Source organism: Mytilus edulis, chromosome 13, assembly GCF_963676685.1.
Source record: "Mytilus edulis chromosome 13, xbMytEdul2.2, whole genome shotgun sequence".
Lineage (NCBI taxonomy): Eukaryota > Metazoa > Mollusca > Bivalvia > Mytilida > Mytilidae > Mytilus > Mytilus edulis.
The window spans coordinates 37296319-37319401 of NC_092356.1; the positions used below are offsets into that span (position 1 = coordinate 37296319).

Genomic DNA, 23083 nt, shown 5'->3' on the forward strand with positions numbered 1-23083 from the left:
AACCGAGCCACGTCAAATGGATATTACCCAAAACTATTGTATCACTAACCCGTCAACACCAAGGTTGTGAGTTTGGATTGCCCACATGGCAGATGCGCTCCACTCCAATCTTAATTGGCTAGGATTGTTATTTTTCTCAATAGTTCTGTCCGGGCATTCTGGTCTCCTCCATCATTAAAACCTTACGTAAACGAAATCAATCAACTAACAAATGAATTTTAATAATTTTAGGGATTACATATGCATGTTCAGACTTATTTTTTCTAACGTATCTTGCCTGTAGAGCTTGCTTTTTTTTGTATGATAAAAGGGTGAACTCTGATCCGTATATGTCTTCATTTTCTTTTATAAAACTATTGGAGTGTTGCTGGCTCTAATTTCCTTATACGTTATATAATTTTATTGATATACACCTAACGTTTTACGACTTCGTCCCAAAAAAAGGTGTGTATACTTTTTGTATTGTTTGGTATCTAAAATAACATTAAGTACATGTTGTTTTACAAACAATAAATAAACAATTAGAGGAAATACATAATTAATTACCGCCACAAATGACAGCATATTAATACCTATTATGACATGGAACAATATTTCGACGGAATATTGAATCGTGTATTACAGTTGTCATGTTCAGTATTTTAGGACATTTTGTAGGTTTTTTTTGCAAAATCCTTATGTCTCCATTAATTTTATTGACATGCACCTACTAGACTGGAAACACGAAATCTTTTAACCAGCAGTAAATTATTTTCCACAGTGTTTACTTGTTTACGTGAAAGGTATGTACGTATATTTAGGAAAAGTGCATTAATTTGTTTCATTGGTTAATTTAAATCTTTCAATTTTAAGCACATATTTTATTCATTTTATATTTCATTGTATTTAGTTTTCTTATATTTTCATTGTTTATCGTATAGTGACTACTTATACTACAAACTTAGCCATTGCTAGTTACGATTCTGTTCATGTACTTATCTACGAACAGAAGACTCCCCCTGGTTATGTTTTCAAAAGACACAAAATAAAGAAGACATACAGTTAGTTCAGTAATTGACTATTTGCCATTCCTTAAGTGCCTATGTACTCGTAGCAAGAATGAATTATACCTTAGTATGTATTTCATTTATATAATAGAATAAAATAAAATGAACATTCTAATGAAATTATTTAAAAAAAAACGTTTAGTTTCAAAACCTATTTACTTTATATGAACTTTTTGCTTGAAACACATATTTTACTGTTCAAAGTCTATTTACCAATTAATAGTTTCAAAAACAATTAACCGGTTATATAATATTCTTATTAAGTGAAACACTAATAGCAGACATTTCTCCGTTCTTCTATATTGTTTCAATTTTTTTCGTTTTAGTAGAATTTTACTAGCATTAATTAGGTCAATGCAGAATAAGGGTTCACGGATTTTTTTTAACATTGTCTAGACCTAAAATTTGAATATGATGGTCCAAAATGTTTCATTGAGAACGAAAGTAAGAGAGACATAGTAAAGAAAATCATCATACATTGTCTGGAAATATACACCAATGTATTTCTGTATATTAAAACAGTTATTTACTGGTTATTCAGACGATAGCAAGTTTATTGCCCTCTCGTTAGCAAATATTACTCTCCGCCTCGCGTTGCGAAATGGGTTGAGTCTTGAGGGATAATAAACTTGCTACTTATCGAATAAGTATATACAATTAGTATCACGATTCACATACTATTTGCTTCATCTTATAAGTAATTACACATTAAACATGTTAAAATTATCACACAGTTGTAAATTATAAGCTAAGGCTGGTATCTTTGATGAGTTTTTTACCAGCACTTTTTCACATCAACATAGTTATCATCTATGATTTACCACTCCTTATTAAGCTCACTTCTTATTATACAGAATTTTAATAATTATTGCTATGGAAAGTTGCTAAACTATAGCCCATGGTGAAACATTGATCATTTGGGGCAAATACCTTGAAGTTGATGTTTTGTCACAAAGCTGGGGCGTATCATGAGTCCAAAACATTGGTCGCAGATTAGATGTTTACATCCATTTTAGCACATGTTAGATTGCTGGTTGTAAAGGTTACCCAATTGAAAGATACATTCTATGGAATTTAGTAACGATGACAATAAGAATATACATGCCATCATTGCAAAATTATATGGATAAAGAGATGGCAAAGTCTGTAAAAAATGAAAGGACATCGTAAAAAGCCTTATCTGTACATTTAAAATGTAGACCAAATAATAAGGCAAACTTACGTGCATATATGGTATCCTTTATGTTAATTTCTAGGGCACTTACATATATGCGACAAAACAAGTTCCCGGTTCATTCAGAGAAAACACTTATCGATATTTCACAACTCTAAAACGGGTCAGTAACAAACCTTATAACTTATAATAGGGGTCGATGAAGATCTAAAATTTACGAGAAATTACCCGTATTATTTCCATTTCCTCTTTTTTACTTTCCATTTCTGTGTTCTATGTCGCGGATAACTTTCCTTTTTTGAATATCGTACATGAGCATTGTTGGTTGCTGCTTGCAAGGAATGTATTGAACCAATGTTGCGTATTGGTAAAGTCCTATTTCCTACTTTTACGGACGTGAAAAAAGAAAGGCAACAGTAGTATTCTGCTGTTCGAAATTCATAAATCGATAGAGAAAAAAGTAAAATCCGAGTTACAAACTGAAACTGAGGGAAACCCATCAAAAATAAGATAACAACGACACAACAGAAACACAACAATAAAATGTAGCACACACATAAGCGAATTATAATATAACAGTGGCCATAACCCTGACTTGGTACAGGCATTGTAAGATAAAAATGGTGGGTTGAACCTGGTTTGTGGCATGCCTCCCGCTTACATGGCAATGTTAATTACAACATTAAAATGACAAAATTACATGACAGGACATGAAAGTTGTCGAATGGGTGTTTAAACGCATATGATCCATTGCCACAACCCTGTGCTTTCCTCGATATGACATCATTAAATGTGACTGCAATAATTCGTAATTGGCAAGAGTAGCATGCACAACAGGTGCTTCTAATTGAAAAGGATCCAAAAGCTGTTTCTCGATATCTGATTTTTCCCAATTATCAGCTGTAATCTTTCATGTTAAACCATGTAACAATAAACAATCAATTACTCGTGTTATAACATAATTATAATAATGGGTCATTAGTCGTATATATTCAAATTTTTTTGTATAATATATTGATTTCTCCCATATTAGTTCCTTATCGATTAATACGCAAACCTAATATTCGTTGAAAGGACAAACAATTTAAGAGGTGCAGCTATATGTTTGTGAAACCACCAGTTTTTATTATATTTTGTCCTTAGTATCACGTCTACTTTAATATTTTAAAACGTAGCTGACAGATGATTAGTTTTATAAAACAGAAATACTTTTTAGTTTCTCCTTAATATGACGTGATCTTTATCAAAACATATTATTCTTTTCTGTTATATTCGTTTGTTATGGTTAAGAAAATTAATCACTCTCTTCATTTATTAGATTTTAGTTTGGTTTCACGAAATCTGTACGATATATTTGCTTTACAGTTAGATTCAGAAGAAACACCGACATAGCTAGATAATATAATTAATTATCTAATTAATACCACATATTTTTGGGAAATACTTTTAGAAATTCAAATGGGACGTCACTTTATGTGGTTTTTATTTTATAGAATTTCAAATGTGACGTTGACATGGTTGAGGCTTTGGCTAACTCGGCTGTGTATTTTTATCTGCTGGATTAAGTTGTAATGTATTCGTTTTTATTCTGTAGTTAGTTACCACTTCGGTTTTATTATATATATCTATCATATAGTCATTTTATAAAATTTGCTGTTTGCAAAAGTATAAATTATTCTAAATAATAAGGATGTTCTTATCCCAGGAAGAAACCCTAGCCGTATTGGACACTTTTAGGAAATTTTGGTCCTCAATGCTTTTCAACTTTGTACTTGTTTTGGCTTTCGAGTTTTTTTATCCTTTGAGCGTCACCAGTCAGTCTTGTGTGGACACAACGTACGTCTGGCGTACTTGAATTAAAACCTGGCACCTTTTGGTAGCTATTATTCGTGTGTTTATCTGTCATATATGTTCTTCCGTTTATTTGTATTGTAGTCCTGTTATTTAATGTTGTCATTTTAATGTTTCATTTAACATTGCCATAAAAGCGGGCGGTTTGGCTGGACACAAAACCAGGTTCAACCCGCCAATTATTTTCTTCAAATGTCCTGTCAGGAAAATGGTCATTGTTATATTATAGATTGTTTCTGTGTGTGTTTCATTTTAATGTTGTGTTTCTGTTGTGTCGTTGTTCTCCTCTGATATTCGATGCGTTTCCTCAGTTTTAGTTTCTTACCCGGATCTGTTTTTTTCTCAATCTATTTATGAGTTTCAAACAGCGGTTTACTACTGTTGCCTTTATTTAGGAATAGATTACCTGTATTTGTCAAAACTTTTAAGATTTTTTGGTACAAAATGTTCTTCAAATTCGTACTTAAAAGGGGACGAAATATATCAGAAGGACAGTCAAACTCATAAATCGAAAATAAACTGACAACGCCATGGCTAAAAATGAAAAGGACAAACAGACAAGCAATAGTACAAATGACACAACATGGAATACTAGAAAAGTTTAAAAACCCCACCAAAAACTAGGGGTGATCTTAGGTGCTCCGGAAGGGTAAGCAAATCCTGCTCCACATGTGGCTCCCGTCGTGTTGCTTATGAGATAACAAATCCGGTAAATCGTTTAACTCTGTAGGTCACATTCATGAAAGGGAAGCGGATTGTAGTTACGACGTAATGAACATATCCGATATCTTTTGTGAAACGGTTATTCCAAAACGGTCAACCGACTCGTGATTGCGTCCGTAAAATTTACGAAGAGATGATTTTTACTTCACCATTTGGAACTCTTGATTCAATAGCTTCCTTGTGAGCAACAACCCTCTATCTAGAAAATCATGATAGTAAATGCAAGCACGGGCCTTTTTGCCTTTTTTTCATTCGGGCGTAACTAATGTAGACGAAATGCGCGTCTGGCACAAATACAAAATTTCAATCCTGGTATCTATGATGAGTGTATTTACAGTCATGAAACGTCCCGGTAAACATTATAATTATAAGTATAATTATTTTGAATGCATATCTACATGGCTTGAAAAAAAATTCTTTATTACTGTTGTACAATAATGATATATTTGTCATAAACACAGGTAAGTATCGACTAATATAAAAATAATCATCAAGGAAAAACACATATACGACATACATATTTGAAAATATCTCTACAGTCACAACCATGTCAGAATTCAGTTATATATTCAATTATAAAAAGTCATGGGAATGAAAGCATATTCAAGATTTTTATTATACATGTACGATGTTTCGCTGTTTTTTGGGATAAATATTAGGGTGAACAGACTATGTTTGTTTTTCAGAACACAAGATAAGAGTATCGGTGTGTTAGAATTAACATGCTTGATTTATTTCATTAAAGCATAATGTATTCCGTTTGTTGCTGGAAAATAGGTTCAATATATTACATTTACTAAATTACAGCAAAATCATTCGCCATTGAATATTATTTTTCATCTAAGTACTTGGTATGAATAAAAGGGTATAACAAAATTACCGAACGTCAAGGTAAATTACCGAACGTCAAGGTAAATTACCGAACGTCAAGGTAAATTTTATAAAAAGGAAGAAGTCAATAAACCTGACAAGGTGTCACGTTAGACTTTATCAACCAACGGAACAAATGAAAACAACTGTCGTACTCCTGACTTGGTACAGGTATTCCCCCCCCCCCAAAAAAAATGGTGGGTTAAACATATTCATATAGCTATCTAAACTTCGTAGACAAGTATGAATATTTCTGATTTCACAGAATCCCAAAAATTTTCTATTGGGGGAATTTTGCATTAAAAAGTATGATACACAAAACATTTGTAAATAAACGTGAAGACATCTAATGTTTATATGAGTACACTGTCAATTATTTTGCAACTATATCTCTATAAGTTCAAGACAGGTTTTGTCTTGAAAAGTCGGTAAATTTCTCTTCTTGAGCTTTGTAGTGGGTATTAAGCAATTATCCGCGAATCCATTATTCATATCAAGCTTTTAATTTATTACTTTAGTATGATATTTAATGGATTTAACAAATTTTCATAGGACAGACATTAAAGCCTAATTATCTATTAGAAATTTACGATGAAATTGATTTATATATACCATTCATATGGAACTTATATAATGAAATATTTTTTTTATAATTAAGAATATACGGAACTTAATTGCATCGTGATATGTAAAAGAGGGACGAAAGATACCAAAGGGACAGTCAAACTCATAAATCTAAAACAAACTGACAACGCCATGGCTAAAAATGAAAAAGACAAACAAACAACAGCACACACGACACAACATAGAAAACTAAAGAATAAACAACACGAACCCCCACAAAAAACTAGGGGTGATCTCAGGTGCTCCGGAAGAGTAAGCAGATCCTGCTCCACATGCGGCACCCGTCGTGTTGCTTATGTGATAACAAATCCGGTAAATAGTCTTATTCGGTAGGTCACATTCAGGAAAGGGAAGGGGATAGTAGTTACGACGTAAGGAACATATCCGATATCATTTGTGATACGGTTATTCCATAACGGTCAACCAACTCGTGATGGCGTCCGTAAGTTGACTCTTCAGCTGGATATGTCGGCCTCAAAAGTTATTGAAAAAGCATATACTCAATAATTATGAAAGGTACCAGGATTAAAATCGATATAAGTTCAAAAGCTTCATAAAATTCTAAAGTGCCTAATCATAATGACACAATGCGTCTTAAATTCATTCTGCCAGACGAAGCCTGAAGACTGTTTATGAAGTCCAGATATTTTATTTACGACTTAAATGTTGCTATATGTATTTTGTAGGGGAAGGAAAAGCGTTGATCGAATCAAGTTTCGTATGAAACTGGTACCTCTCTTCGTGCTAAAAATTGCATAATGATTAACTTTTTAAAAACCCTAAAAGATACAGAAAGATACATTCAATTTTATTCATTACATGTTGATGCCACATTTATTAAATTACAAGTTATAACATTTTTTCCGCATTGTTGTGATGTTATCATAGAAGCCGCATGTTGTCATGAATTTTGCAATTAAAATATTACGACACACACTTCCACTGAATATACATGATGTTTACTCAAAAACTAGTTGCAATTGTGTCATACATATGCAGGACTAGAATCAAATATTAATGATTTGGTGGTTTCTTTAATGTAGACAGAAATAAAGTGCAAGGTATCTGAACAGTCGCTGACAAAAGATATCGAGAAGTATTTTGTGGACGCTTCATATTGATAAAGTGTTATTTTCATTGATATGGTTATATTTATAAATTTACTGTTTACAAAATATTGAAGTTTTTGAAATACTAAGGCTTTTCTACCTCAGGCATAGATTACCTTAGCTGTATTTGGCAAAACTTATAGGAATTTTGGTCCTCAATGCTCTTCAACTTCGTACTTTATTTGGCGTTTTAAACTTTTTTGGATTCAAGCGTCACTGATGAGTCTTTTGTAGACGAAACGCGCGTCTGGCGTATATACTAAATTTAATCCTGGTATCTATGATGAGTTTATTTTCAATATTCGAGAACTTGGTCGAAGCCGTTGCTGGTTGACTGTTAGTCCCTGAGGGTATCGTCAGGTCTGTTTTGTGTACTTTGGTACTGATATGATTTATGAAACACTTTATTTTAATTCTCTGTTGATGCAATAATAGATTATTCTGAATTAATGTTCCAACTCCCACATTCAGCTGAGTTAAACTTATTCATTTTAAGCTATTAATCTTTTCCCTTAATATCATATTTAATTGGTTTAACTTATTTCATGAGATAGACATTAGCGCTTTATTATCTACAAGGATTTTGCGATGAAATTGATTTTTGTAAACCATTCTTAAGGAACTTATCTAACGGAAATATTATCTTTATAACGGAGAATAAAGTGGATTTAATGGCATCATGATATGTAAGCTGAATACAATTTTAGGAATGATTTCGCTCTCAAAATAATTCCTGTATAGTGTATAAGAATTGTTATATATTTTCCCATATTTTACTATCCTTTGTAGTTCTCTTTTGGTCAAATAGCATTTTACGTATCTAGGTATTTTTCATTTATTTGATTTATTTAAAAATTTTGTTGTTTGAGCGTATCTGAGGAAAGTAAAAAACTGGTAAAGCTTATAGTGCATCCAATTCATTAAGTGCACATTTATATTTCTATTCCCAGGGAAACGGGTCTTAACATTAGAGTTAAACTAAAAATTATATATTTAGTTTCAACATACTATTTTTCATCACATTTCTTGTTTTGTTTGTGTTTTTAAGATGGCATCCTGTAAACCACTTGTAGTTTTGATAATAGCTTCTATACTGGTGTGTGTCCATACACAGACAGCAGCAATGCGAGTATTTCCGAAAAGAGCCAATGGCAGCTTCGGTAAGTAAAAGAACGAATCACTTCGTAATTTGTATGCACATATAACCTCATGTTTAGCCTGTTATGTCTAAAATTTTGTTAACCAATTAAGTTTACAATTTGAGTAAACACAAAAAAATGACGGTAGTATACAACTTAGACATTTTAAAAAGAATGATTTAATACAATTGGTGATAAACAGTCAAACATGAACACATATAGCGATAGTAAAGTGAATTTAGTAGAGTCTGGCAAGATATGTACAAATTAACCGGGAAACATGAGCTCTGTAGAACTCTTAGCCGACTAGGTATGTTAAAAAAAATGTTAAGCAGATTTTTCAGAATATACACCAAGTATATAAATATACACATGAATGATATAATAAATAAGCAACATGCATAAATAAAATAAGGAACCAAGGAAACAGATACATAATTAGCGATGACCAAACAAACAGATACACAATTAGCGATGAACACATAAACAGATACACAATAAGCGATGAACAAACAAACAGATACACAATTAACAATGAACAAACATACAGATACACAATAAGCAATGAACAAACAAACAGATACACAATTGACAATGAACAAACAACAGATACACAATTAACAATAAACAAACATACAGATACACAATTAACAATGAACAAACAAACAGATACACAATTAACAATAAACAAACATACAGATACACAATTACCAATAAACAAACATACAGATACACAATTAACAATAAACAAACATACAGATACACAATTAACAATAAACAAACATACAGATACACAATTACCAATAAACAAACATACAGATACACAATTAACAATAAAAAAACATACAGATACACAATTAACAATGAACAAACATACAGATACACAATTAACAATACACAAACATACAAATACACAATAAGCGATGAACAAACAAACAGATACACAATTAAAAATAAACAAACATACAGATACACAATAAGCGATGAACAAACAAACAGATACACAATTAACAATAAACAAAAACATACAGATACACAATAAGCGATGAACAAACAAACAGATACACAATTAACAATGAACAAACATACAGATACACAATAAGCAATTAACAAACAAACAGACACACAATTAACAATGAAAAAACATACAGATACACAATAAGCGATGAACAAACATACAGATACACAATTAACAATGAACAAACATACAGATACACAATAAGCAATGCACAAACAAACAGATACACAATTAACAATGAACAAACATACAAATACACAATAAGCGATGAACAAACATACAGATACACAATTAACAATGAACAAACATACAGATACACAATAAGCAATGCACAAACAAACAGATACACAATTAACAATGAACAAACATACAAATACACAATAAGCAATGAACAAACATACAGATACATTATTAACAATAAACAAACAAACAGATACATAATTAACAATAAACAAACATACAGATACACAATTAGCAATAAACAAACATACAGATACACAGTTAACAATGATCAAACATACAGATACACAATTGGCCGATGAACACATAAACAGATACAAATTTAATGATGATCAAGTAAATAAATACAAAACCGATACAAATTTAATGATGATCAAGTAAATAAATACATAAAATTAGCTTCGAACAACTAAAGAAAGGAAACAAGTATTAGCTATCAACTAGCAAACGTATGCATAATTCGCGATGAAGATGGAAACATAAAAAAAAAATTAACAATGAGGAAGCTATAAAAATCACAAAACCAATTTTCAACAATTGAAAGGAATGCATCTTTTGTGCTGTTCTTTAGAGTATATAATTGGAAATTGTTGGTGTAAATTTTAACCATTCGATGAATTATTTTCTTCAAGCCATATGTACTGATTTGTCTAAATGTTGTTTGACTATACTTGTACTATAAAATAATATGAGGCAGGCATTACCTGTGAATGGGGACGAAGTTTGTTTAAATTATTTTTTTTGTATTTTAAATATTTGTTAAAAAAAAGATACGGAAATACCGTAACGTTTCCGATTTTGGTTCTGTTGTTAGGGATTTTACTTGTGACGTTATTTAAGTTATGACGTCATGTTCAATGTAAACAAAGAAACGCAATGCATCAGGTAGGCCTAGCGTTTATTCACACCAAAGAACCAGAATGATTAAAAATGAAATATTGGTATTGTGTTCCTTGAGTTCCTATATTTTACTAGACTAATCAAAGTCTCACGACAACAAGACCGGAAGAAGGAAGTAGAGTTATGTGTTCTGCGCAGATCCGGAAATTAAAAAACACGACAAAAAAAATTGAACGATTTTCAGTTCATTAGTACAATGAAAAATTCGGGAAATTTTCCCGATTTTTTTTTTTAATTTTTTTATTGAATTTTCTACTGTAATAGGGGACTTCGTCCCCATATAAAAATGCTTTATTTATTTAAATTTTTACATTATATTAATTCCAGGCCGACCAGTGCAAAAACAGCAGGTGAACCCGTTTATGAGATTAATGATGATGCAGTTTCTGCTGAATGGAGAATTCGAAATGTCGGATATGATGAAAATGATGATGTTGTCACGAGGTTTTCGAGGATAACATTGGAATGTTAACTTTTTATATTACATTAAATCCCACACATTATTAGTGCATCATTCCTTGTTAATTAATATTATAAAATTATTGTTATTTATTATCCATTTAATCATCAGTAAAAAATTCTTCTTGCAACATGAATTTAATACTATTATATTAAAAAATGTGGATTTATATCTAAAAAATTAAATTCAGGTTATGTATATGGAATTTTCTTGTTATTGAGTTATTAGTGTTATTTTCCTTGATACAGTTCGGAGCTTGCCATTTGACGAACATACACAGATAGTTGATTTAAATTATAACGTAGTGTTACACAATGCCTTGTTCTTAGTTTGTACAGTTAGACCGCATCTTTTGGTGTGTATCGCTACTAAAGTTAGAAAATATTTAATTTCATTTTGATAAACTTTACAAAGTACGCAAAGAGCCAAAAGATGCACTCAAAATACAACGTTCAACAAAAATTTAAACTGTACAGCTAAAACGGACAAAAGAACACTTCAATTGCTCAGGCTTCAATTTTCTATGTTGTATTTTGTATACTGTTTTTGTCTTGTCGTCACTTTTTTTTTCTTTTATCATGGCATTGTCAGTTTGTATTCGACTTATTAATCATAATATCCTTATGTTATGTTTGGCCTCTTTTTCAGAGACAACTGGCAAAAAATAAAGGCAACAGTAGTATACCGCTTTTCAAACTCATAAATCCATGGACAAAAAACAAAATTGGGGTAACAAACTAAAACTGAGGGAAACGCATAAATATAAGAGGAGAACAACGACACAACACTACAATGTAACTAACACACACAGAAACGGACCAAGCATCAGACAAAATCCCACGAGAATAACAAATATAACTTCAAAACCAAATACATGAATTTGGGATAGACAAGTACCGTGACACGTCTTATCGCAATGTCAATTTACACTCAAAAATAAGAGAAAACAAACGACGCAACGTTAAATTGTAACACACACAGAAACGAACTATTACAGTTATCAAAACGTTTTTATCCGCATGACATCTATAGTAAATATGAATTTAACTTTTAATAATTGCAGTTATGTGTTCTGGTTTCACTAGTGTCATATCTTTCTTCATTGTTTGGGAACTAAAAACTGGGTTATGATGTACATGACATATTCATTAATCTACGTAAATTCTAGAATCATAGACCACTAGCAAAAAAAAATGAATTGACCCGCATATCGATTAATGAAAGACGTTTTTTTCGTTATTAGGGGGTTATTTTCGGTTAATTTTCCAATATATTAAAAAAAAAACAATTCATGCAAACGCACATCTTCAATTAAATAGAATAGGACAATATATTAAGTCAAACTAACAAATTAATATATGATTATCTATTGTTGAAGACTATATACTGCCTTCTCTATATATAACGGAATTTGATGACACTGTCGTACAAAGTGAGAGGTTTAGCGCTATAAAACCAGGTTCAATCCACCATTTTCTACATTTGAAAATGCCTGTACAAAGTCAGGAATATGACAGTTGTTGTCCATTCGTTTTTCATGTGTTTTGTCGTTTGATTTTGCCATGATAAGGGACTTTCCTATTTGGTTTTCCTCTGAGCTCAGTTTTTTTGTGATTTTACTTTTTTACATGTTATTAAGAAGATTTTGTAGTTTGGCTAAGTTACATTAATTTTGTCTGAAAGCTGAAGGTATGTAGACATTTTAACATTGCAAAATAGCTGAAATCGTCCACGCACCACATAAGCAGCCACTACTGTACATTAAAATAACAATCAAAAGAAATATTTATTTTTAACATAACAGATATATTTCTATCAAATACAAGTTTTGTATAATGTCACCGTCATTTTTTTTGAACGGAGACAGTAAGTGTCCAACTCTGCCAGACATATATTTCACAGCATTGGGAATGCTAGTACACGAATCGCCATCTCAATAATCATCGCAATCTTTACTTAATTTATGGATGAACACGATTTGTGCAAGGGCGGAAATCTCGGAATTGTTTTATATTGAAGATATATATGAACGGATTTATCGCCGAATTTATCCCAGCAAATAAAAAACACACATTTCTTAATAGCCGTGATGATGATACACCGGTATGGAATCCATCTAGTAGATATACTACAGTTAAAGGAGTGTTCACAGCAAAGAACAAAAAAGCCACGATGCTTAATGTTATACACATTTTAATGTCAGATTTCTTAATTTTTCTAACATTCAATCTCACTATTTTTCTATGATGTTGAACAAGAAATACCAGTAAAATGATCATAGCAACCACAACTCCAACTTGAGTAATGGCAAAAATTATTCCAAATGTCGCAAATGCATTATATTTATGTTCTTGAAACATACTTTCTAATGAGCACGTTCTGGCATCGTAAAAACGACTAACAGTGACCGCTGACATTATACTACTTATCAGTATGGCTAAGCCCCATGATATTATAATGATACACATTGATACAAAGTTTTTCTGTTGGCTCATTATTTTAAACTGTAAACAAATCACAATATTTCGTTCAATGCAAATTCCGAAAACCTGAAACATGGATGCCATAAACGTTATACAAAGCAAGTAGCATCTGATGTAACAGTCAAAGAAATACATTTGTGTTCCTCCAAGTGTCTGTGTCAATAATATCCAGGAAACTCCGAGTAAAGCATCGGTGATACTCAAACTCAACATATGAATGTATTTCATCTGCATTTTTTTCAATGCTGTCAATATCACCATTAGTACAGATGGAACATTAAAAAGAACAGTTAGAGATCCAAATACATATAAACTTACTATGAAAATGATAGAGCTGTCTTGTTTACAATTATCTTCGCAATGTGTATCGTTTTCTAAACCTGAGATGTTCACTGTGACGTTCATTTTGTTAATACTGACCACTATCAATCACGCAGTCATCTTTTATAAACTGTATCAGCTGATTGTCAGTCAATTATCGTATTGATGAAATTGACCGTTATTTAACATGATGAAGAAGGTCCAATTAGCAAAATCCGATTTTATACAGTTATTGTCTAATCAAGAAATATAAATATCCATCGAAATACTTATATCCAATAACTGAATAATAGTCACGTTATTATCTGGTATTATCCTAGAACATAATGACATCTTTGTATTTTATACAAGTGTGGACACAGATAAGTGTGGATAGTTATTGTTCTATTTGTGTCCTTGTGTTTGACAGTGTTTTTTCTACTGAATTGATGAATCGGGTGTGCCACCAATCTATGTTTTGAGTGCTATTTCTATATCTTTCTCATGGAGTTCCATGTTAAACTTTGTTCCATTGTGAAAGTCGTCTTGTTTTTTCAAATAAGTTTTAAAAACTGAAAATTACCACAGTGCAAGTATCGACATTAAAAGTTTGAACCTTGCGCTGTGGCCAAGTGACCATAGAATATTAGTTGTCTGAAAAAGACAACCACGTGGCCAAATATTGTACATTCTAAAAAAATTTCTTTACTGATATTAATGGATATGAAATCATGTGAAATTTAGCCTTTTTGTTTCCCACATAAACTATTCATTAAAACATAAGGATATGTAATGTTATTAAGGAACGTTACATGCTGCCTATCAGATTAACACTGAGAAATAATTCATTTTCCATGGTCCATGTGTGGCAAGAAACTAATGTTTCTCTGGTATATTTTTACCAAAGAAGTCATTTCCTTACACAAAGTGGTGCCGAAAGCCTATAAATCATCACCAGGTATAAATTTTATACATTTTGTCCCATTTTATTATAAATGTTTATAAAGATCAACAGTATTACGATAATTATCTGCAATTTATACTATTCAATATCGTGTTTTCTTAAATAGATACATATATTCTGATTGCTAAATCATAGAATGTATCAAAAACATAATCTAAAGCGAAACATTCTATAATAATGAGTACCCGCTTTTATCTATAGAATACCACGACGATGCGTATTGTTGAGTTACTACTGCTGGTGAAAATGAGGCTCAACATGCTGTTTTGTTTAGAAGTCATAGTAGATAAACTCATCATAGATACCAGGACTGAATTTAGTATATACGCCACACGCGCGTTTCGTCTACAAAATACTCATCAGTGACGCTCAAATTCAAAAAAGTTAAAAAGGCCAAATAAAGTACGAAGTTGAAAAGAATTGAGAACCAAAATTCCTAAAAGTTTGGCCAAATACAGATAAGGTAGTCTATGCCTGAGGTAGAAAAGCCTTAGTATTTCAAAAAATTTAAAAATTTGTAAACAGTAAATTTATAAATATAACCATATCAATGACAGTTCATGTCAGCACAAAAAGGTTCAATTGAAGTATTAATGTTTGATTTTGCTAGAGGGGTATCTATATGGTTAAAAAGTAGGCTCAACTATAAATTTATTGACTTTTATAAAGATAAAGATGGAAGACTTCTTCTGGTAAATATAGAAATTGACGAAAGCATACTTACAATTGCAAACGTTTATGCACCAAATAATACTAAGCTAAGAAACACTTTTTTTAAAACGGTTAAAACTTTTATAGATAAATATAGTCTTGGACAACTAATAATCGGAGGAGACTTTAACGATATTTTATCTGAAAACGATACTAAAAATAAAAATAAAAGATTAAAATTTGATAAACCAGTCTGCGGACTTAAAACTTTAATTAAATCTTTGAAATTAACAGATATATGGCGTGAAAAAAACAGAGATAAAAGTCATTTTACATGGTGTAAAAGAAATAAAACTGAAGCCACTAGAATTGATTACTTCCTTGTTAGTACTGAAATAAAAAAAAATTGCTCCTCTTGTGATATTAGACCAATTGTTATTCAATACACTGACCATAATAGTGTATCTTTAAAAGTACATATATCAAGAAATAATAAAGGACGTGGATACTGGAAATTAAATAGTAGCGTTTTAAACGATGAAATCTACCTAAAAATAATATACAATCTAATTAACAACTATAAAATTAAAGCAAATGATTCAAAAAATCTAGATACTTTATGGGACACTTTTAAAATAGAGGTTCGAGATTGTACAATTCAATTCTGTAAATTAAAAGCCCTCAACAAAAAAGATTCAATCAATGTGTTAGAAAATCAACTAAGACAACTTAATAATGAAATTTATACAACTAACATCAGAGTTAATGATTATGAAACAAATACCTCCCTGATTGAAAAAATAGAGAAACTAGAACAAGAGTTAGGAAATCTTTATAATGAAAAAGTAAAAGGTAACCAAATAAGATCAAGGGTGAAATGGATTGAAGAAGGAGAAAAAAATACTTCCTACTTCTTAGGTCTTGAAAAAGCCAGGCAGTGCAAAAAAACCATCACTAGATTGTATGATGTAAACAATAATATAATTATTGATCAAGAAAAAATACTTAACATTGAAGTTAACTACTATAAAACATTATACTCCTCAACTAAGCCTGATGTGGAAGATATTAAAAAGTACTTTAACAATATTAAAAAATGTCCAAAATTGAGTGATACTGAAAGTGATTTATGTGAAGGAAAAATAACAGTGCAGGAATGCACAGATGCAATATTCAAAATGAAACTAAATAAAGCCCCAGGTCTAGATGGACTTAATGTTGAATTTTACAGAAAATTCTGGGAAAAAATAAAAGATTTAATTGTATCAGTATTTAATTTTTGCTATAAAAAAGGAGAATTATCATCTTCACAGAAAATTGGAGCAATATCATTAATATACAAAAAAGAAGATCCACTTTCTTTAAATAATTATCGCCCAATAACTCTGTTAAATTATGATGTAAAATTGTTGGCTTATGCACTTGCTCAAAGATTAAAACAAGTATTACCAAAAATAATTCATACTGATCAAAAAGGTTATATAAAAAATAGATACATAGGCTTCAATATAAGGCAAATACAAGATATTATTGATTACTCAGAGAACTTTAAAGTAGATGGCGCTATACTTTTTGTTGATTTCTCTAAGGCATTTGACTCCCTCGAATGGAACTTTATGTCAGAAACTTTGGTAAAATTTGGCTTTAAAAGTAGTTTTATAAGATGGATTCAAACAATGTACACAGACATAAAAGGTTGTATACTCAACAATGGTTGGGTGTCGAGCAGTTTTAACATTTTTCGGGGAATTCGACAAGGATGTCCAATTTCTTCGTTAGCCTTCGTATTAGTGGTTGAAATTATGGCACTAAAACTAAGAGAAGATAATAATCTTAAAGGTTTAGAGGTGAAACTAGATGGTAGAAATTGCTCACTTAAAATATGTCAACTTGCAGATGATACAACACTATTTCTTAAATCACCAAAAGATGTTAGTTTAGCAATGAATATAATTGAAACTTTTGGAAGTTTATCAGGACTACAACTAAACAGAAATAAAACAGAGGGATTTTGGTTGGGAAAACTTAAACATAGCAGAGACAAATTTGAAAACATAAATTGGAAAACAGATAATATTAAAAGTCTTGGCTTTTATTTTGGTTATAACAATCAAGACTGTCAAAAACTAAACACTGATAAGCAGCTTAAAAAGTGTGAAAACATAATATCAAACTGGATGAAAAGAAATTTAACATTAATAGGTAAAATAATAGTAGTAAAATCATTAATTCTACCAAATTTAACTTATATTGCATCAAATATGTACATACCAAAGGAAATAATACAAAAGTTTAAAACTCTAGTATATAATTTCATATGGAATGGGAAAAAAGATAAAGTTAAACGTGCAACTCTTTGTAAAAACTATCTAGAAGGTGGGTTAAAAATGATCGACATAGACCTATATCTCAAAGCTCTTCAATTGCGATGGATTTTAAAACTTAAACAAAATTCTGGTGATAATTGGACAATCATACCCCAAGCTTACTTAAACAAATTTGGTAAAAACCTCTTGATATTTCAAATGAATATTAAAAATGTTAATATGTTAGACAAAAAAATATTTAAATCCCTTCCAGAGTTCTATCAGCAATTGATTAAAACTTGGATAAATGTTAAGGGAGGACAGACAAAGATCCCACAATCGTTTTTAGACATAAGAAAGCAGATTTTATGGGGCAATCATAACATACAAACAAAAGGAAAACACTTATTACTTACTAAATGGATTGAACATAATATTCTGTATGTAAATGACATACTTGATGAAAGAGGTTGTATATCAGAAAATAAAATTTTATTTAAATTAAAAGATAAACGGGATTGGATTAGAGAATTATCATTATTAAAGAAAGCTATTCCAAAACATTGGCAGAATATTTTAAAACAAGAAAGCTCATTTAAAACAAAAGTAAATATAAAGAAAACAAAAAATCTGCAAATACTAATCAATCATAATATCCATCCAGAAATGAGTAATAAAGAAATATATTCAATACTAATTGCCCCCTATAAGCAAGAAAAACCTGTAGGTATTCTGAAGTGGGAAAGAATTCTTGAAGAAAATTTAAATATAAAATTTAAAAGCACTCTTAATTTTATATTCAATTACCTAGAAAACAACAAATTTAAGATGTTTAAATGGAAACTTCTAAACTTCATCCTTCCATGCAACGACTTATTAGTACAGTGGAAAGTACTAGAAAACAATTCTTGCAATTTTTGCAAAGAAATTGACAACTATAAACATTTTTTTATTACTTGCCCTTATAATAATACTTACTGGCAAGAAATATACAAGTTATTACTTTATCTTAAAATAGATAGACATATTTTAAGGCTAGAAAATTTAATAACTGGCTATAAAATAGCAGATGTAAAATATTTTGATATAAACACCCTGATAACAGTTATATTCTTCTCCATATATAAGGCACATTTTGTTTCAAACAAAAAAGAATCAAAGATAGAAATCTTTAAAATTTTCAAAAAAGAAATATATGACATTATAAGATTAAATTCGATAAGAAATATAGAAACCGGGAATACGTTATTAAAGACTTCAGCATACTGTAACCTGTAAGTAAAGGTATAGTTTGTTTTTAACAGATAAACAGATGCTAACTTCCCTTGGCCTTGTATAAATATTTCACCACGAGGTGCCAAGATAAACCCGCACAGCAAATAACCTTTTAAATTGAATTTAAAATTATTTCATAAACTTACCTAGTTATGTTTTACTAACATAGTCAAGCAAGTAAGCTTAGACAAAGTAAATCCTTCAAAACAAAGAATATTAAAGTAACTCCAATACACAGGTAACCACCTGTGAGAAAGTAAACACATATAATAAACACAAAACGATACGGTGTAGATCCGTTCTTTTTCCCGATTTGTAAGCAGACTAAATCAATGTATATTGATGTTAATTTAATTTATGTATTATGTCTTATTGTATAATACTAACAATTATAAAATACTTTATTATATATTCTCCCTGGATGTATAATAACTGATATACAGGGATACTTAGCCTAATGCTGTAAGCTAGGTAAATTGTTAAACAGCATTTAGTGCAATAAAGATGATTTAATTGTTTCAAAAAAAAAAAAAATGTTTGATTTTGTAAGTTGTCGTTAAGTCATTGTCTTTTATGTTTATAGCGTTTCACAAAGAAATCATAAGTAGGTATCTTTGGACTTTTAGTTAATATGTATTCGACATGATCGACGGCTTTGTTTACACACTTAATGTCCCCCTTCACAATTGTACTCGTGGTTGTGCACATTCGGTAGGTCTGAATCGAAAATGAAATGGAGAATCTATTGCCGTCTTGTCTTGCTTGTGCAAATGTCGGCAAAATCATTCTACACTTGTAATTCATACTAGATTATTGAGTTTTTATTTGAAAATATGTACCGTTGTCAATTGTCTATTTCTCCAAACGACAAATTCTTCAGATTGTTCTTACACTTGTCATGCCTTTAACGTCCTATAAATACGTTGTTTTACTATATAACTCCTCGTCAAAAAAAGATAAGCATGCATGCACGAGTTTTTAATTAAGATATTTGTATCTTTTAATCGTAATTTTTAGTTTAAATGTTTTATTAAGGAATCCAACTCTTATATATAAGAAGCATGAGAAGACAGGTATATTGATTTTCAAAAGAATCAGTTTTGGTCTTTTTCTTATTTCTTTTATTCTCAACAACTTATTGACAAATCACAGAAAGCATGTACTTTCAAACCACATGCCGAAAACAGGCGCATCCTCCTTAACAAAGATTAAATTTAAGTTTCACTTAATAATTTCATCTATCATATAACATATCAATATTAAATGTATTCAATATGACCAAAATAAAACATTCAAGAAAAAAACATATCCTCAGTAAAGCAAACATCTTAAAAATTCTAATTTGATTTCAAAATATTTCCTAAAATTTGTTTTTGCTTTTTGAGATTTGCAACCATCATATTGATAACTATAATTACGTATTCGAGAATTGATAAGAAGAAGTGGTTTTGTAAACGATAATCAATGATAATCAACGAGCCACAGCTATATACAAATGAGTAGGTCCGGTAAGGACCGATTTTGGCCTCAAATTTCAGGTTCATCTGACATAAGATTTTGAACACTTTTTAAACACTAAAGTGTCTATTTCAATGGAAGCAATTAGTTTATGTGAAAGATTTTAACTCATTTAGTCATTAAAAACGATCTGATTCAAGCTCAAATATGAAAAATCTACAAAATATGCCGGGAAATGTCACTTTTTATATGTTTTTTGTCAAAAATGAAAGTGGCCGCATCCGTGTTCATCCTCAACCTTTATATATGTTATGTATCATCATCAAATACAACTTACATTTCAATATTAAGGATGAACACGAATGCGGCCACTTTTGTTTAAAACGAAAACCGTCTAAAATTTAACTAAAATGATAGAATAGTGAAGATTTCAGTAATTTATCATGACTTTACGGTGCTAGTTCCCGATATTTGTGCATTGTATTGTCAAAAACAGGCCATATTTATGTAGCACAACCATTCTACTGTCCAATAAATAACTAATAATTTTGTAAAACTGCTATATTTTGGGGCCAAAAACGGGTCTTACTGAACCTACTCCTTTATGTTTAAGGTTTTTCTGTTTCATCAATGTTTTTCTTAACTATATTACATTTTGCATTCATCATCAACCAGTCAATAAACTAGTATTATCTATGGTATTAATTCCTAAATTCCTGGAGGATTAACTCTTGTCACAAACGTATAATTATATTGATCTTCTTAACTTTCAATCAGGCTGTTCATTACCGTTTGTAACGAAATTTGTAACGTTGATATTACCAGTACAACGTTCAAACCTTGTACCCGGAATGAATTTTGTTCATCGTAAGTTTTTTCTCGTCCAAAATATTGTTTTACTCTAAGAGGTATTATATTTCATTTTCATATAATGGCGATGATATTTTTTGTTCTTACTGCCAAAGAAGTAGTATTATCATCTTAGTATTTCTAAGTCTTACTAAATGATAAAATCCTGCAAAGCACATATCAGTATTTAATGTCTTAATTATGGACAATATAATTTAGGAAAAAGATATGCTCAGTGCAAATGTACCTTTATAATATTTTCTAATGTTCGTTGTATCCTATATTTGTTGATTTGATTTTGTTTAACTTTAATGGTGACAGATAATGCATTAATATTTAATGATAATAACAATATGTTATGAAGGTATTGAATTGGCAACATCTAGCTGTCCATGAAAGGGATTCGAACTCACCAAACTTATAATATATTATTTAACTTTTTTAGCACATGGCTGAAAATTAAAATTTAAAACATAACGAACTCTGAGGAAAGTTCAAAACGCAAAGTCCGTAATATAATAGGAAAATCAAAACCGCAAACACACCAACCGTCATATTGATCATTTGGTACAGGCATTTGTTTATGTAGAAAATGGTGGTTTAAACCTGATTGTATAGCTAACTTAACCTCTCATTTGTATGACAGACATAATAGGTAAACATGTCAAAAATAGGAGTATATTAGTCGCAAATGCTCTATTTTGGAGTAACCATACATTTTGACAACCAACACGAAATAGAATGCTTCTTAATCCACATGTCCATTTTTTGTTTGTAAACTTTAAAAAATACCTTGATATCAAAAACATGAAACAGTATTTTAAGCACATGTATGTATCATTAACTTGTAAAAGAGTGACGAAAGGTACCAGAGGAACAGTCAAACCTGTAAATCGAAAATAAACTGACAACGCCATGGCTAAAAATGAATAAGACAAACAGACAAACAAAAGTACACATGACACAACATAGAAAACTAAAGAATACGCTACAAGAACCCTACCGGGTGCTACGGAATGGTAAGCAGATCCTGCTCCACATGTGGCACCCGTCGTGTTGCTCATGACAAATCCGGTAATAGTCTAATTCGGTAGGTAACATTAATAAAAAGGAAGAAGATTGTAGTTAAGACGTAAGGAACATATCCGATATCATCTGTGAAACAGTTATTCTATAACGGTCAACCAACTCGTGATGTAAAGAAACATTACAAGATGAGAATTTTTATGTCAGGTCTAGGATAGCTATCAAAGGTACTAGGATTATAATTAAAAAAGCCAGACGCGCATTTCGTCTATTAAGACTCATCAGTGTATCAACACAGTTAAAAAGCCAAACAAGTACAAAGTGCAAAAGCAATGACCACCAAAAGTTCCAAAATGGTGTGTCAAATACGGCTTAGGTAATCTATTCCTGTTATAAGAAAATCCCAATTATTGTTAGAGATGTACAAATAAGTAATCACGTAAGAAGTTATAGGACGAACAGGAACATTAAAATAGAGGCAAAAAATATCTTAAATGTCTAATGTCAACTTTGCCTGAAGGAGTTCCTGGAGTTTTAACCTTAGTTTATCAATAATTAATAAGGTTAACAAAGGGATATCTTTAGAAGAAATTGTAATAATTCGTGACTGTATTTAG

General features: G+C 30.7%; 1 long non-coding RNA gene across 1 annotated transcript; it reads left to right on the forward strand.

The window, feature by feature from the left end:
- The first annotated feature begins 675 nt into the window (after window positions 1–675).
- Window positions 676–11359, forward strand: LOC139502247 (uncharacterized). The gene is made up of 3 exons (XR_011658754.1): window positions 676–782; window positions 8446–8557; window positions 11022–11359. It is a non-coding gene; the product is annotated as an uncharacterized lncRNA (long non-coding RNA).
- The last annotated feature ends 11724 nt before the right edge of the window (window positions 11360–23083 follow it).